We start from the raw sequence: 9,435 nt of genomic DNA, 5'->3' as shown, positions 1-9,435 counted from the left end.
ATTGACAGCTAGACATTTAGATTGGACTAGATGCCTCACTTCGACTGTAATTAAAAGTGAGATGAGTCCTGTCCACAGTATGAAATGCTGACACTCTCCTCAATGCTCAGCCGCTCCCGCGATGCCAGGATGCCGCACGGATCACCATACTAGAGCAATTGGACCGTTCACACTGATTTTCTGCTGCCCTAATGAACTACGAGGGTGCTGCATGCCCTTCTCATATGGTAGGTATCCGAGTAACTGTATCCAGTTACAGCAATCCCATGACAAAGCTCCCTCCATTGATCTTTATTGTCTAATTCACTAAATAAAATAAGGGTGGAAGGAGGCTGCCATGGGCCAAAACCATGCCAGGAACATGTTAACAGCGAGGTGATAGGGACAGTTAGGAGACTGCCGTTATTTGGGCCTGTTGTGTTTAGCAGGATAGACATAGTCTGTGAAAGCAGGATGTCACCCCGGTAATTTGCTTTTATTTCCAGAATATACATTTCCTAACGAGGTGCCATGGGGTTACCATCAGACAACTATTTGCATTGTAAATGCTAGAGGTGAATAATGGCAAAGTTTGCTAATCAAGTTGTACTTTCAGTAATAGCCACATAAAGCCTTCCAAAACCATGAGTCAAGCATCATCACCTCCACCCCATCAAATTCTTACAACTGATTTAAGTGCCACAGGATCTTAAAACACCATGCAGCTTAGCTCCTGTTCATTTAACTTTCCAGATTCTTGCTTTTTAAGATTCACATTTTCCGACTTTTCCCTGCAATCCTGAGGAGCAGACTTACCTTTTCTTTTCACCCCTTTGCAATGAAAGCTGTGATTCCTACATAACCACATGATGTGGCTTTAAGGAAACTTTTTCCCTTGTTTAGCAAAGCAGTTCAAGAGATTAGCAGGTTACTAACACAATGGACAATGCTGGAATCCAGCTTTTTTTTTTTTTCTAATTACAAGCCGGAACTAAAAGGCAGGTGATTCTTCAGAGAAGCTAGCAAACATTAAAATAGGGCAAGCATTAAATATGCCTCAAAGCAGAAAGACATTGGACTTGATTCTTCTTCACATTACAACTCCTCTTAGCTAGGGCAAATGAGGACCTGATCACTGATTGCAGCTATTTCCGTAGGAGCGGAGGGCTAAATGCCCAGCTAGTTGTGATAGCTGGTCCGTGCATGCCTAAAAGGATCCCTTGACACTAACAGGACACGTTGCTTGGTGCAGGATTGAGGAACGCCTCTGGATCCCCTGCCTTGTGCTGTGCAGAGGCTAGCGCCAAGCACCCTGGGCTTCCGGCCAGCAAAGGAGAAATCAAAGTACTGGTGAATCCTATATTCAGAGTCAATAGCCAGAGTCACCCTGTCTGGTCTTTGGGAAGAGGAGACAGCTGGCCTGGGTTCAGCTGCTATTTGAGCAGCGCTGGGGGAGACAGCCAGGACGCTCGCAGGGAGCCGCCGGGCAAGGCGACCCGCCGAGCTGCAGGTCTGCAGGGAGGCAGCTCGCCAAAAAGCCGAGTCCTGTCTCCCCCCCCCCCGTTCGATTGAGCAGTCTCCCCTGGCATCCCCAAGATACGCTCATATTCCCTTCATACAGCCTAAATCCTGGTGCAAAGGAGTCCAGCTAGGGCCCTGGTTTCCTCCCTCTTGAGAAAAATCTGTTTTTTTTTCTTTAATACAAAAAAAATGGATGAAATCAAACCAAACAAAAGACAGAAGAAAAGAACTGTCTTGGGAAAACTTACTTTCTTTTCCTTCATCAGCTTTAAGGAACCACAAAGCCAGGGATAAAAAGCAGCTAACCAGAAACAAGCAGCATTTGATCAGCACTACTGACCTGCCAGCAGGAGGGAGCCATGGATATAAGAGCTCGGGAAAATCGCAAGCCATCCGTTCCTGACGTACGTCTCTCGAAAGACGTGGCACTAAACGTCCATGTGTACAAAACACGGCGGGTCCGTGTGAAGGTCTTCCTTTGAAAAACTTCAGAGAGTAAGAACAAAACTGCAAGGATTTTGTATGCCGCAAGAAACACTATGGGAAATTAACACTTTAAGAGTCAACGGCTGAAATCTTAATCATCTTTACTCTCGAGTTTCCTGTGGACAGTCGCTAATTCAGTGCATTTTCTTTTTCTGGGAGTGCACAATCAATTTATATACTAGTTTCTCTACTATTAAATGCATATTGCTCATTATCAAGCCAGCAGCACAGTTGCATTAATGGCTCTTTGCCTGTTCTCAGAGATCATCACCATCTTCGGGTTTCATATTCCTCGTTGCTTCTTCCTCTAGCGTGGTTACCCCATATATTCCAATTTACTGATCTTATTCCCTATATCAAAAATAACTCTAAGCAAGCTAAGGTCAGTTCCAACCTCAGAGGGAAAATTCACTCTTTTGCTAAAGTAGTTTTTTTCTTTAAGTCAAACTGGATTATAAAATTAGAAATAGTAACCATACTGGAAACGAGTAAATATGTCTAAAAGGGCTGCCCGGAGCAATCCGAAACGGAGCCGGGGCTGAGCTGACAACTCTGCACACAGGCGAGTGGGGGTCCTGCGTAAAGCTCTTCCTCTGATCCTCCTGCAGTCGGGAGGGTGGGCATAGCCTTTTAACTAACTCCAAGACTTCAAGAGACTTTGCTGTGGATTACTTCTGGAAAATACCTGCGCATCTAAGTTGAAATGAAATCAAAATAAATGAGAAGCAACTAAGTTTCCCAGCATTTTCATCACCAAATAATAATGTTCTTATCATTTTTTGTAGGTACTTTCCAATAGTCTCCAAATATCACCTTAAACTGTCTCTGTTACCTGTGTTGTATTTCTTGACCAGAAAGCACTAACAGATTGTAGAGGTTAAGGCCATGTCAGCAGGGATGGCACAAGTGCTTTTGCCTTCTCTTTGTAGCAGGCAAAATTCCCTGTCAAAGAAATCTTCTTGTTGGGAACAGCCCATCATCTCAAATGATCTTTTTCATTGAAAGCACATCTCATAGCCAACAAATACCCCTTTCCTTGCAGACACGGCACTTGCATATCTGAAGCTGAACAGAGAAGGAGAAACCAGTTCTTTAGCACCATTAACACACAAACTTCTCATTTTCTTCCTCTTCCTACACCACACAGTACAGCTGCCTTGCTCAACACAAATCCAGACTTGCCCTATCTGACCACAGTTTTCTGATTTAGAAGTTAAAAAAGAGAGGGGACCAACCTTGCACCTGGTGAGTCCCAAGACTCCTGCACTACTTCAACCTCCAGGACTTTCCCAGGGGACACATCATCCACTGCACCCTAGCACCGACTAAAGAAACTTGGACTGATGAGTGAAGTCTTGTGATTAGCCAGAATTGACACAAGCTGGCATTGCCCCCTAAAAAAGCGGTCCTGCCAACCCCATCTCCCCCACCTCATCATGTGCTGCCACCTGGCATCTACCACCTCTCTAGTCTCCAAGGCTAAACAGTGAGTCATATCTGCCCATTCATTCAGCTAAAAACTAATTCTTTTTTTTTTTCTTTCTTTCTTTCTGGTAAATCAGTTTTCAGCCAAATCAGCGTTTGATCTGCCCCACCACACAGTGACGAGATTGCCCCAGCTGACCCCGGCAGTTTGGCAGCTAGTGTGGTCTTAGAGCATCGTAACTCAGCTGTGAACCCTCAGGCGCTTTTGAGAAGGGTGAGAGTTGTAAAGCTTGCAAAGCAAGGTCGTTAGGAGATCTGGCTGACGTTTTGTAATGAAAAGTATTTTTGTTAAAAAAGGGAGGGTTGTCAAAAAAGGGGTTTTAACAATTCCTTTTCTTCACACACACAGATTTTCACTTCCAAAAGACTGAAAACCAACATGTTTTGATTACAGGCAACCAAAACCTAAACAGATTTTCAGGCCCAAAATAACAGCTAGAAAATAATTACTAGGGGGAAGGGAGACGTAGACTCTTTTCCAAGCAAATGGAAAATTTATGAAATATACAGCCATGCTGGATACAGGCAAAATATCTTTGCGGTAGCAGCCCCTAGAAAGACCTTGACAATGTCTGGGAGACACATGGGACCTGTTCCCTGACACCCCTCTAACACTGTTTCTTTCCCACCCCAAGTATAAGGGGTCTAGGTTGCTTTTCTTGCTGCTACACCTTATCTATCCTCCACTTATTTGTTGTTGTTTTTTTCCCCTATTTATCTGAGCTTACTACTTCCTTCAGCAGGTGTTGGTAGCACCTGATGCATCCATAGGAAAAGCCTGCTCTGATGGCATCTCCCCACTGTCCACCAACGGGGCAAGTCCCATATTTCTGATCCAGGTCCTCAGCTGGCATAAATCAACACACTGCTAAAGCTTTCCCAGCTGGCACCTGGTAGAAAATGTGGCCCTGCAGAGGCAGCAGATAACCTGGATCGATACATGCACCCATCCCAGCACCCGTCTTTCTAACACCACCAACCAGCACTGCTCATGGATGCATTGGGAATCCCAACAGAGCTCACGTTCTCGCTCACGTCCTCACTCACGTCCTCACTCATCCTCTCTAAAATCTGCAAAAGCTACGAGGCACTAAAAAACATGCGTTTCCTTAGGACGGCAAATACTCATCCTCAACAATCAAGCTCTGTTTGATGGTGGAAGACACGTAATCTTTTGTTGGCTGAAGGTATATTAGTTGTTTGAGTTTATGCTTTATTACGGCAGTTTCCACCATGTCTAATTTTCTTAATCTGGAGTCATTACAACCGTGGTTCACTTTCCATTTTTCATATTAGCATCTGTCTTCCTTCTCAGGTTTTCAGTTCTGGCACCTCACCAGCTCCCCCTGTGTTTCGGCCCACCTCCCACCTGCGTACCGCAGGGTAATGCTTTCTGCGGCGGTCCCCATGCCTTGGCAGCTGTCTTCTCCCCTTTGTGCCCCTGTTTCCACTTCATTAACTTTACTGACAGCAGTTTTATAACACGGTTATTGCTCTTCTTTCCTCATCTTTATGACCGTCCATCAATGTGGCAAATGGAAGCTGTATATTTTTTTTCTCATTTCACCTCAAAAAGGCAAGTCTGCGTAGCAAGAGCTAGTAATAAGAAGATCTATCTAGGAAACTTTCTACAGCTGCTTCTGCTGACTTTGAATGGCTCATAAATTAAAAAGTCTTTCAGATCTTTGAGGGTGTTCAGAAAACCAGAAATACAACATTGGATCACCCCAGCAGCTAGCATAGCTCCTACTTTGTTGCCAAAATAGCCAACATAGATGCTTCAGACATGGGGAAAGCATACCGATAAGGGACAGTGAGAGAACCGACTTAGAAGAATTCCTTCCAAAACACAGCAAGGAGCTAATGTCCTTCAGAGATTTTAAGGCCAACAGAAACTAAATGAGTCCCAGAGACCAAGAAATCCCATACATTGTTTACAGTTAAATGTAAATAAAAATACATCGTCTTTCAACAGTAATAACATTTAGCCCTTCAAGTGCACAGACAGCCTTTTTCATTTCTACATTATCTTAAAGATTTGCGTGTGATTCATTTTCTCTGGCCCCTGCATTAATATACGTTCTTCTCTCTCTTCCTCTCCTGAGTTACTCGCTTCTCCTGTAGACAGCACTACCTTCTCTGCCGTGGCCATTGTATGTTTATTAACCGGCTGTAGAACAAACAGTACTCGAGGTTCCCGAGTGCTAGTGATAAGGCGCAAGAACACTCTCGTATATTTTTTTCCTTTTTTTTTCTAATCACCCGCCCAACTTGTTTCACCATGAGCACCCAGGATGGGGCTGTCTCTGCTGAGCCACCATCAATGACCCCAGCCTTTTTCCCAAGCAGGTACAGCTCACTCCAAATGTAAGAACGTGTCAGATCATTCAGATTCCTTCTGGCAGACATTCCTGTTACTCCTGCCGACATGTATCTGGTGACAGGTATACTGGCTAATTATATAGCTTCGTTACATAATGTCCTTCCCGAGACTGACAGGCATCTTCTCTCCAGCCTTCATACGGAAATATAGGAATTTCACCTCATTTCCCAGATCACTTGTCTTACTGTATTATCTTGACTTAATATACTAATATACTTAGAGATACTTAATACTAAACTTGGACATGTCCCCCCCTTTTTTTTTAATCTTTTCTCATAATGAAAATGGACATTATTTCAACACACTTAATTCACTGTACCTGACCCAGTTTCAAGTTCGTGCTTCACCTTCCTCCTTAACACTTCTTAGCTTTGTCTTGCAAGTGATTTTCTAAAAGATTTTTTCACTGCCCAAATAAATTATTTCTATCAGTTATATCTTCTCCAGAAGAATTCCAGTAGACTAGTAAGAAAAAAAACTATTTTATTGAAGGCTTAAACCATTATGCTTTCCATTCACTTAGTCAATTTATGATTCTTTGTTCGGTTTACCTGCTAATCCATTATGTAAACCACTCCAATACAATGCAACCACTTTTATTATGTGTATCCAAAATATACGCATTTGTTCTCAATCTGTATAGTGACTGAGAATCAAAAAGCATATGACAGAAAACAGTTTTGCCAGCAGCTCAGATACTTCATATACCTCTACGCAAACAATTTGTCTGAAGGGGAAGTAAGAGAAGAGTTGCTATGTTTTTTATGGTTGCAAAAACAAAAGACCAATGCAAAAACAAAGAACCATGAAATGAAGAAAAGATCCATTTAGGCTGAGTATCAGGTAAAATGTTCTAAAAGCAAGATCTGTTCAGATCTAGGAGAGTCTCTAAGGGGAAGCCAAAGAAGACGCATTCAGTTGGAAGGTTCAGAAAAAGCCCAAGGCAAGCCCTGGAAAATAAGACTTCACAAAAATGCACCCTGCAGCGGCAGGGCAATGGGCATGAACAAATTCATCATTTCCACTGCAACTGTGCAACACGTATGTCATGCTAGTGGAAAACCATGGGTGTCATTCACTCCATTTCAAGTCAATAATTTATGCAACACATGAAGCATCTGCAATATCCCGTTCACCACTGCTATCAGTAGCAAGAATTCACTGAACAGTTATTCTTCTGCCACTGTCTTAATTGCAGTTAGGAAGTCACCAGCAGTACAGGATACCTCAGGGGGACTTTGGAATTTCTGCATCCTTGAGGTACCCCGGCCACCCAAACCCAAAGGGTGCCAGCATCTCCCGGCAAAGCACCTACCCTCACCCCCACAGCGGCTGCCTCGGAGCAATAGCTTGGGAGCTGCCAGCACCGCACGGCTTAGCAAAGGCCAGTGGTGTGTATGGGCATCAGGGCCAGCACCAAACCCTGCTATGTCCGACACTTATGGCTATATAAATTTACTACACGAAAACCACCCATGAGAATATTCATACGAGCTGCTCTCACGTTTGGTTTGCAGCACAGACATGCTCTTCTCAAACCCACTGTGCCGAACTACTAGAGCCCCTGATAAAAATAAAGCAATGTCAAAAAGGCTCCTGAAAAATGACATTGCAATACATTGTTATTTTTATTATCTATGTTATTAGAGCACCGTGGAGCCTCAGGCATAGCCAGAGATCCTACTGCTCCAAATGCCGTACCAGTGCAGAAATCTCACAAACTGGCAGATATGCGTATTTCTCACAACAGTGAGGAGACAGAAAAACAAGCTGTCAAGAAGGAGAAAAAAAAAAATGCAGCTAAAAGAAAGATCCCCTACAGATTCAAAATGAACTACCTCCAGTGCGTTGTGTTGTGCTTTTCAAGCCTTTTGGATATTAAACAATAAGACCTTTACCAAATCTTCAAAGGACTGTGATACCCTCTTAACAGGTTGCGTTTTTTCATCCCAAGACTTCATCCCAGTCTGAGTCTGCTCAAATAGGAGTCAGTCACAATGGGAGTTGTTGTCATTTTAATAGCAATATACCCAGAGCGCTCAATTTAGACCAGATAATGGCAAATGGTGAAGTTTAGAGAGTGACATGTATTAGCCAGGTATTAGCCATGTTTGACATGAACTATCCGGTTTTGTTCTTCCTCACTGCAAAACAGCTGATCTGCTGCCCTGCTTCTCTGCAGGCTAAGATTGTATTTTTCTTCTCCATCCAGACACATTTACAATTACGTCCCCTGGGATATGCTGTTGCATGGATGCACCCACACACCACAGCGCAGCTTACAAATGGCTTTTTAACTACGTGAGTGAGGGAAGTCTCTGTTTTAAAGAGTATGCAAGTGAAACTTTAAAATATTGGAACAACTAATGTTGTCCATCATCCTGAACAGAAAAGAAAAGCACTCTAGGCCCAGATCCAAAGGGGCACTGAAGCTGGGTTGAGGAGAGAGTCTGGGCACCTAGGGCCCAGCCTATAATCCTCAAAATACCAACCGTATTGCTCCGATACTTCTGTCAAGATTCAGCTCATCAGCCTTTAACCCTCTGAACTGGTTCAATCTTTAAGCAAAGACTAAGATAAGATGGGCCACGTCCTAGAAGGGCACCAGCTGAAAAGGGAGATAGGTGCTTCAAAGCAACATCCAGGAGAAGCGTACAAATCTGCCATCGCATACGGCCAAAACTGCCACCGTCCTGGATATTCCACATTTCCCCCCAGCCCCCTGGGAAACGTCCCCCGGCTAGACTAATGCTGCGCTCTCCTGCTGAAGCTCTACTACTTAGAGAAAAAAAAATTGAGGTTTCAGTGGTCGAAGAGAGAGGGAATATTCCCAGGTCAGTGATCCCCTCTCCCACCACAGGGAGGAGAGACGGGCTTCCGCGCACCAAGCCAAGGCGCTCCCGAATTCTCCCCAAGCTAGGAGCCGGACCCCTGGCCCCCGGCTCCAGGTGAGCGCTCCCATCCCTAGGTTGCGGCCACACACCCGCAGCCCAGGCTCAGGATAGACAAATTACTTCATGCTGAACAGCGCAGCAGCAAAACGCGAGGCGAGGACGCTCCCGTAGCCCGAAGCGACGGCGCGCTCCTGGAGCACCATCCTCCGCGGGGCAGCAGAAGGGGGGCTGCCCGCCACCCGCCCGGCTGCAGGACGTCTCCTTCCTGGGGCAGCCCCGGCCGCCGAGCTCTGCAGCCCCTTCGCCCCCCGCTCCAGGATGTCAAACGCAGGCAAGGCTCCGCTTCGCCTACCGAGAAGCAGCAGGGAGCAGGACGAGGGACAGCCCGGGAGGAGAGGACCAGCAGAGCCACCTTCCCCGGGGCCACCCGGGCCGGGCGTCTCGGTCCCAGAGCCGCAGCCCGGCCGAGCCGGGTCCCCCCTCCGCGGCACCGGGCCCCCCCGGCTCCCGGGCTGAACGCGGCGAGAGATGCACAAAGTTTCTCTCCGCACCCGGCGCGCACGCTGGGGCCGCCGCAGGGGGGGTCAGGGCCGCCTTAGCCCCCTCCTCTCCTCCCTTCCCCTGGTTTAACACAAGACCCAGCCGGAGCTGCCGACCCCCCGGTTTTGGGGTGGGCTCTGGCATTTC

This window comes from Apteryx rowi, unplaced genomic scaffold, assembly GCF_003343035.1.
Source record: "Apteryx rowi isolate R43461 unplaced genomic scaffold, aptRow1 scaffold_9, whole genome shotgun sequence".
Lineage (NCBI taxonomy): Eukaryota > Metazoa > Chordata > Aves > Apterygiformes > Apterygidae > Apteryx > Apteryx rowi.
Note: the sequence above shows the minus strand (reverse complement) of the source record.